The sequence below is a fragment of the Felis catus genome, chromosome B1 (genome assembly GCF_018350175.1).
Source record: "Felis catus isolate Fca126 chromosome B1, F.catus_Fca126_mat1.0, whole genome shotgun sequence".
Classification (NCBI taxonomy): Eukaryota; Metazoa; Chordata; class Mammalia; order Carnivora; family Felidae; genus Felis; species Felis catus.
This window is the reverse complement of record NC_058371.1, coordinates 136,534,955-136,544,025: the sequence shown is the minus strand read 5'-3', so window position 1 is coordinate 136,544,025 and position 9,071 is coordinate 136,534,955. Positions and strand designations below refer to the sequence as shown.

Genomic DNA, 9,071 nt, shown 5'->3' with positions numbered 1-9,071 from the left:
CCTCCCTTAATGCCAAGGCAAATGTTTTTTGACATTTTCTTTCTGACTTAAATAACGAGCCGCATTTTCACTCATCTTTTGCTCTGAGGCCAGGCTAATATCCCCTGAAAGTATTCTAAATTGATACTCAGTAGCTTTCTAAGGTCATTTAAATTCCTAATGAAAAGTCACTCAAGGCCATAGTACAAAATAAATACATTGTTATTGATCATGCAATAAGGTATTAGGCTAATTTAATAAGGCTTCTCCCTGAGATGTACTTAATTCACCGCCATAGTCATTTCTCAGCCATCAGAGATCCCGCCGTTTTTTCATGGTCCAGAAATAGTCATCTCTGATTTGGCCTACTCCATGTTGCCACCTGGATATCCCAGGATGCCTCATCCCTGTTAAATTTCTTTTCCCTGTCGGCAAAGTACAGTGACAGAATAAGGATTCATTACTCTTGAAATGACCCTTTCCACAATATCCTCTTTTTATCTCCTTAATCAGCAAAGTGGTGCTCTGAGAACTGGCAGGTTCACTGCCTGGAGGCACATTTATTACCGAGACACAAGCTGAATAATTGTGTATTTACCAACTTCAATTTAACCTCACAACTTGGCTGTCTCTTGCGACAAGGTGAGAAGTAAGGCCAAGGTGCTCCTCTCCTGTAGCTCATCAATAACTATTCTCTTTCAACCACAACTATTTTCATTGTCACCTTTGTATGCTTGAGTTGTTCTGCTTTAGCACATCCTTTTTATCTTCAGCAGAAAAGGAATTTGTTGCCTTGGTCAAAGCTTCAGTTAAGACTTCCTTGATTAAAAAGTAGGGTTAAGGAAGGTACCCTACCTTTTTTTTCCTCCCAGGAAAATGCATGTCAGTGTGCAAGAAATGAAGGGATTGATTTATTATTTTTTAGAGAAGAGATGATCAGCTGTATGCCCCAAGTCAACATTTCACCTGTTTCATATGAAAAAATATTGAAAATTATAGTAAAAGTATGATATTTAAAAAGTGTATGCTCCTTAGGGCGCCTGGGTGGCTCAGTCGGTTAAGCGACTGACTTTTGGTTTCGGCTTAGGTCATCACCTCATGGTTCCTGAATTCGAGCCCCACTTTGGGCTCTGTGCTGACAGCACAGAGCCTGCTTGGGATTCTCTGTCTCTCCGCCCCTCCCTGGCGCTCACTCTTTTCTCTCTCTCTCTCCCTCAAAATAAATAAATAAACTTTAAAAAAAAGTATATGCTCTTTGACCTAGCGATTCCTAAAGAAATAATGGGAGTGTGCAGAGACACAACTAAGATGTATTTGTTCCAGCATGACTTTGAATTGAAAATAATAAAGAAAAATAGCTGGAATGTCCATTAATACATGATCATGGTGATTTCGCACAATGAAAATTAAATGTACTTTTTCAAACGATACAGTAAGTCCATGACTATTGACATGGAGAGGTGTCCATGAAATGTTAAGTAAAAAAAGGGAGTCTTAAAAAGCTGTTGTATGGACATTTTTCAGTTGTATAAAAGAATTTTTTATTTACATTAAAAATATGGATGGTTGTTCACCAAGCTGTTAGCAGAGTTTTTTTTCTGAGAAGCAGGATCACATCGGTACTCAACCGGGGACAATTCTTTTTGTCTGGAAGTGTCTGGTGGCCTATTGTCACAACTGAGGGTGGTGCTCCCGGCATCTAATGGGTAGAGACGAGGGATTTTGCTAGGCATTCAACACACGGGACAGCCCTCATTGTGCCAATAATGCCAAGGCTCAGAAACCCAGGATCAGAGAGATTTACATTTTCTGTTTTCATGCTCTTTGGGGTTGTAATTTTGAGCAACAGTCTTGCTTTCCTTTTATTTTACACAAAATTAATATCGTTTCTGTTTGAGGAAAAAGTTCCTGATATAATATAGTTAATTTCTTTGTAAATTTCAAATATGACACATCAACTGATGACTTACATAACCTTTCTTGAGGTAACTCTTAGGTCACCGTGAAGTGTGGATATTGGCAGCAATAATAAAAATATGTATCCTAAAACTCTGTCTTTTAGGGAGGTAAAGTGGTTATGAAGGAATTAAAGGTGAAATTGAACTATAGGCAAACATCATAATTATTTTTTAAACGATTATTTCATGCAGCACATTTGTAATCTCCTTCCCCATCTGTGGACTATCTTCCTTGCTTATAGTTGCTATGTGTTCAGAAGATGCATATTGATTTAAATAACAGATAAAAATCCATATAGAAGAGTGTTTATTGCAGCACTACTAATAATAAAAAAAATTAGAATCAACCTAGCTATATGTCAAAAGGGGACTATTTAAGCAGATTTTGGTATATTTATGTAATGGATTACGAGGCAGTCATTAAGAAAAAGATGGACCTCTATGTCCTGACATAGGACCACATGAGGTCCACAATGTACTGTGAAAGGAAAAGAGCAAGTTGCAAACAAACATGTCCAGCATGATCCCTCATTGTAAATATATACACATATAAGGTATATATCTCTGTGTGTGTGTGTGTGTGAGAGAGAGAGAGAGAGAGAGGGAGAGAGAGAGAAAGAGAGAGAGGGAAAGAGAGAGACTATGTCTTCTACAAACACAGGGAAAAATTCAGGAAGAATTCACACCAAACTTGTAAAAGGGGTTACTAAGACCCTAGAGTTGCAGGGGAAGCTATGGTTTTGAGTATGGGCGATTTTACTTTATTGCACTTTCATACGTGCAGAATTCCTAAACCAGAGGTACATACAAAAGCAGTGGGAATTGTTTTTTTGGACAGTATTTGCCAGTAAAAAATAATTGGGAGTGGAATATGTAAATTATCTATGTAAATGCGTTTTCACTGAAATTTAAACATTTATAAGTTATTAAAGCATCTTAGGAGGATGGATATAGGGGTTTAAAAAATGTGCTGAATGGCATAATTCTTTCCGTTTTCTACCTGGGCACCACTAGTGGGTAGAGGTGACATTTGCCAGAGGAGACACTGGGCATGCTTAGCATGATGAAGCAATAACAATAGCCAGTGTCTACCCAGTGCTCACTATGGGCTGGGTGAGCACTGTCACAACAACTCCATTAAAGGAGTTCTGTTTTATTCCCATTGTATAGCCAAGCAAACTGAGAGACAGTGAGGTTAAGTTACTGGCCAAACAAGTAAGGAAGAGATCCAGGATTTAAATCTAAGCAGCCTGGTTTAAGCTTATGAATCATAATGGTTGCACAGCCCCGATTATCTAAAGCAAAACTAAAGTGACAGGTCACAAAACATGAAAACTAAACCTGGTACTGTGATGTCACAAAACCCAGACTGGGACATTATTGCAAACTGTCCTGCGTCAGGCAGCACCAGATGACCAGCATAAAAGCTCCTTTGATAAACCCGGGAGGTGAAAGTACAACATGTGAACCCTACAGACACTGTCACCTACTCCCTCCTGCTGTAGGTTTGTTTTAGGAAAATCTTCATTCTTCTATTTGACCTGATTGAGGCAGAGTCTTCAGCAGCACAGAGGTAATTGAGATTTAGAAAGACGGAGTAGAGCCTCCCAGTATGAGGAGTTAAACCAGGAGAGCTCTGTCATCACCCCAATCAATATTCCTCCTTGTCAGCAGCAACCCCAGACTGGCAGAGACATTTTTTCCTCTGAATTCAGTTTAGCATCAAAGTCCTAAATGATGCATAGAATTCTGTGGCCAGCCCTCTTGCTTAAATGTTATAATCAGAGGCAGAGCAGACGCCTTTCAGCTCATGGAGTGTGGAGAGGAACCACAGGCGAGGGGTCTTCGTTTTTCTGTTTTAGAAGGGCAGCACAAACATGCCTCTGAAAAGGCTTTCATAGTCTCCCACTGTGAATAGAATTTCTGTGACTCTGAAGCTTCTGGGGGGCAGACTATACAAAATACATTTTTTTCCCTCCACACGCCTGTTCTAGGCTTGCCAGAAAGACTTAATAAAAGTCTGTAGGTGGTCATACGAACTGAATTGAAAAGAGGAGCTTAAAGATGGCTTACTGCTTGTTGACTATGGAAAACTATGGAATGGTCCTCAGCTTTCAAGAATGCCATGTTAGTATTTGTTTTCTACTTCAACAAATATTGGCATTTCTTCATTTCATCTTAGAGGAATATAATTAATGGAATTTGGTGAAAGCAAAGAGTAAGATGGTTAGGTAGACAAAAAAAAAAATTAAGCAGACGATTCTGCAGCATTGTTTGTCAACTCGGTATCTGCAAATTTGGTGACTGATTGTGTTCTTCCTAAAATTCCTGTGTTAAAGTCCTAACCTTCAATGTAATGGTACTGGAGATGGGGACTTTGGGAGGTGATTAAGTTCAGAGGAGGTTGTACAGGTGGAGTCCTCAAGATGGGATTAGTGACCTTAGAGGAAGAGATACCAGAGTGCCCTCCCTCTCTCTCTCTCTCTCTCTCCCCCACCCCTCTTTTTCTCTCTCTCTTGCTCCACTCATGTGCACTGAGGAAAGGCCATGTGAAGACGCAGTGGGAAGGCAGCTATCTGCAACCCAAGAAAAGAGACCGTATCATAACCCGGTCCTGCTGGAACCTTGATATTGGACTTCCAGTCTCCAGAACTGTGAGAAATAAATGCCTGCTGTTTAAGACAGCAGTCTGTGGGATTTGGTTATGGTGGCCTGAGCAGACAAAGATAGTGCTTTGATCAATCACTCATATTTCTGCCTATTACATGAATTTTTAACCAAGACTCTCCTGATGATGCTAAAAAAGTTTTATTTTCTGTTCCAATAGATTGATTTGAAAACCAGCCTCATAGTGATAGTGTCAGTATGACTGTAGGTTTATGGCCCAGTCTGAGAGGGTTTAGGTAGATAGTCATCATGGCGATTATTCCCGACCCTGGCTCCCACTGGGACTCTCCACTCATAAATGCACTTTTGCTTTACTGCACATCACCTTAAACGTCTTATTGCATCTTAGTTTTTTGTTTCAGTTTGTCTGTTTATGTATTTTGATATATGTGACCACAACAGTTTGTCTTTGATTGTCTAGAAAACTGGGACTTGTAATTATCTTTAATCAAAGTTTAGCAACACCGAAAAGTTGTTCCACAAAGAAACCTTATAGCCCTAATTTTGTTATTAGAGTATGAAAAGTAAAAGAACTTCGTACTCATAGGGTAAGGAACAAAAAGAACTGGGGAGAAGAAAAAAGATGAAATAGAAAACAAAAGCAACGAAGAAAGCAAAACAAAAAGAGGCAAGAATAACAAATTCAAATACTTGGTTCTTTCGAATGACCAATGAAATTGATAAACTTTTTTGAGAATTATTAAAAATAACTAATCTGTGTAATTGTTGGCGGTGTGGTGCTAATGTATGATGCACTGCATTTATGGATTATCAGGTACGCTGGGATGGAAACCACCTGCTGAATTTTTTTCCAGTAAGATATGTGGAAATTTATATGTCTTAATAATCCATTAAACTGTGTGTTTCCTTTAAATGTCTTCTTCTTAGATGATGTTTCTCTAAAAACAATATTGTTTAGTTAACACAATGCTAATAATAGAAATGAAAAATAAAATTCTTATCCCTCTTAAAAGAAAAAGAGTAAAAGCACGCAAGCAGGATTGTACAATGTCATGAATGAGAGAGGTGACATGAATACAGACACAGGTGCATTTAAAGTGTTATAAGAGAATACTACATTCAACTCTACAACAATAAATTTGAAAATCTAGACACTTCCTAGCAAAATATAAATCACAAAAATTGGTTCAACAGAAGTGGCACAATTGAATTGTCTGATAAATCTAGAAGATGTTGAAAACCAAGTAAAGATCCAACATAGAAAACAACTATCTGGGGGTTCCAGCTGAGTTATATCTCACCTTAAAGAATAGATGATACCTGTGTTATTTAACTTATTCCAAGCTATAGAAAAGATTGATAAGCCCACTGAAATGAACAAAGCCATAATAACATTTTAAAATATTTTTTTTCAACGTTTATTTATTTTTGGGACAGAGAGAGACAGAGCATGAACGGGGGAGGGGCAGAGAGAGCGAGACACAGAATCGGAAACAGGCTCCAGGCTCTAAGCCATCAGCCCAGAGCCTGATGCGGGGCTCGAACTCACGGACCATGAGATCGTGACCTGGCTGAAGTCGGACGCTTAACCGACTGCGCCACCCAGGTGCCCCATAACATTTTAAATACCAATATCTGATAGAGACACTGTGAAAGATGGCTATAGACTAATTTCTTGTAGAAATCTAGAAGAGAAACTTATAAGTAAAATATGAATAAATAGAGTTTTGTATGGTTAATTTCTAGAATGTAAGAATGGTTCAAATACCAGAAAAATCTAATACATAATACACTAATAAATTAAGGGGAAAAAACCCTATGATAAAAGTAGATATTGACAGGTGTTTGATAAAATTACATACCAATTCTTTTATTTATGTATTTATGTATTTATGTATTTATTTATTTATTTATTTATAAATTTACATCCAAACTAGTCAGCATATCGTGCAACAATGATTTCAGGAGTAGATTCCTTAGTGCCCCTTACCCATTTAGCCCATCCCCCCTCCCAAAATTACATACCAATTCTTAATAAAAACACTAAATAAAATAAGATTAGTATGAAACTACATAAATATAACAAAGACTACTTAAAAAAAACAACTATGGGGGCACCTGGGTGGCTCGGTTGGGCATCTGACTTTGGCCCCAGTCATGATCTCCCAGTCCATGAGTTGGAGCCCAGAGTCTGGCTCTGAGCTGACAGCTGAGACCCTGGAGCCTGCTTCGGACTCTGTCTTCCTCTCTCTCTGCCCCTCCCCCGCTCATGCTCTGTGATAAAAAGACACGTTAGTGTGAAATCTACTTAACAAAATTTTAAGTGTATAGTGCAGTTTTATTAACTACACACACGATGTTGTGCAGCAGACATCTAGAACTTTTTCACCTTGTTTGACTGAAACCCTTTGAACAATACTCCCCATTTCCTCCTGCCTCCAGCTCCTGGCAACCTCCATTCTGCTTTCCTTCTATGACTTGAAATATTTTTAACTTAATGCCTTTTTACCTAGTGGCAGGGTTTTAAAACAAATTAAGGTGTTTTCTTTCAAAATTTTTAATGTTTATTTATTTTTTGAGAGAGAGAGAATGAGAGACAGAGTATGAATGGGGGAGGGGCAGAGAGAGGGAGATACAGAATCTGAAGCAGGTTCCAGGCTCTGAGCTGTCAGCACAGAGCCCGATGTGGGGCTTGAACTCATGGACCTTGAGATCATGACCTGAGCTGAAGTTGGATGCTTAACTGACTGAGCCACCCAGGTGCCCAAATTAAAGTTTTAAAGTGAGAAACAGGCTTATATATGCAATACAGGTAGGGGTGAGGTCAAGGTAGAGCAATGCTCTTAATATTAACTGTAAACTCAGAAGCTAGAAAAAGGGGATCATATAAGCCAACTTTTTTCACCTATTCAAAACCATTTTAATGTATTACTCTCTTATGTGGCCTTCTAGAAAATCGATGAAGTTATTGACAGAGTTGAATACAATTCCTATATATATTCCATACATTCTACACATACACTTCAGAATGTCTCCACATTTTAAAAACTACAAAACATTATAGCCCGTTCAGCTTTTTCATTCTATATTATAGATAAATTGTATATATTCCATACATTCTACATGTACATTTAAGAGTGTCCCCACATTTTAAAAACTATATGAAACATTACAGCATGTTTGGTTCTTTCATTCTATATTATAGATAAATTATGTTGGCTAATCTATTTATTTTATAGAATTATCATAGGAATTATGTAAGGAATTTTATAGTTCTTACTTTTTTTGCTGGAAGTGCCCTTCTTAAATTTTTTTTTTTTAATTTTTAAGTTTTTGAATTTTATTTAAATCCAAGTTAGTTAACATATAGTGTAGTAATGGTTTCAGGAGTAGAACCCAGTGATTCATCACTTACATGAACCCAGTGCTCATCCCAACAAGTGCCCTCCTTAATGCCCATCACCCATTTAGCCCATCCTCCCACCCAACAGCCCTCCAGAAATCCTCAGTTTGTTCTCTGTATTTAAGAGTCTCTTATGGTTTTCCTCTCTCTCTGTTTTTATGTGGTTTTTCCTTCCCTTCCCCTATGTTCACTTGTTTTGTTTCTTAAATTCCACATATGAGTGAAATCTTTTGATATTTACCTTTCTCTGACTTATTTCGCTTAGCATAATACGCTAGTTCCATCCACGTTGTTGCGAATGGCAAGATTTCATTCTTTTTGATTGTCGAGTAATATTCCATTGTATGTATATAACACCTCTTCTGTATCCATTTGTCAGTCAATGGACATTTAGGCTCTTTCCATAATTTGGCAATTGTTGACAGTGCTGCTATAAATAGCCAATTTAATGTTTATGTTTAGAAAAGATACCACACCTGACAAAGGATTGACTATATGATGATATTTGCAACATACATGACAAAGAGCTGTCATCTATAATATACAAAAAACTTTTACAGGTTTATGAGTAAAAAGACTAGCCATGTAGCAACAACAAATGGGCAGGAATAAAAATATACTATTTATAGAGAAGCCAATACAAATGGTTAGCAAACATATATATACTTAAACTCACTAGCAGAGAGGAAGATACAAAGTAGAGTAAACATGAGCTATCCATTACACCTATCCCAATGACAAAAGTTTAGAAAATGAAAGCCAGTTCTGGTGAGCATTTGGGGAAAAGTTTCTCTCCTATATTATTGAAACTGTGACTCATGGTGTCATTTAGGAAAATGATTATTAAAAAGCAATGTATAGTTTTTTTTCAACATTCACTCTTGGAATCTATCCCACATAAATAAAAGCACCAGTATGAAAGAATATGTGCCCAAGTTTATATTAACTCATTGTGTATTCAGCAATAAATTAAAAACCAAGGAAGCGACTACTATTAGGGAAACTGTTGCATTTTCACACCCATACCATGAATGTTACTGAGCCTGTGTGAATTTAAAGCTATATTAGTTGACCTAAAGAAATTCCCACATTCATTGTGGAAT

At 37.5% G+C, this 9,071-nt stretch overlaps 1 long non-coding RNA gene across 1 annotated transcript; it reads left to right on the top strand.

Moving 5' to 3' along the window:
• The first annotated feature begins 3,334 nt into the window (after positions 1-3,334).
• On the top strand, positions 3,335-4,634 carry LOC123385023. The gene is made up of 2 exons (XR_006596976.1): positions 3,335-3,510; positions 4,482-4,634. It is a non-coding gene; the product is annotated as an uncharacterized LOC123385023 (long non-coding RNA).
• The last annotated feature ends 4,437 nt before the right edge of the window (positions 4,635-9,071 follow it).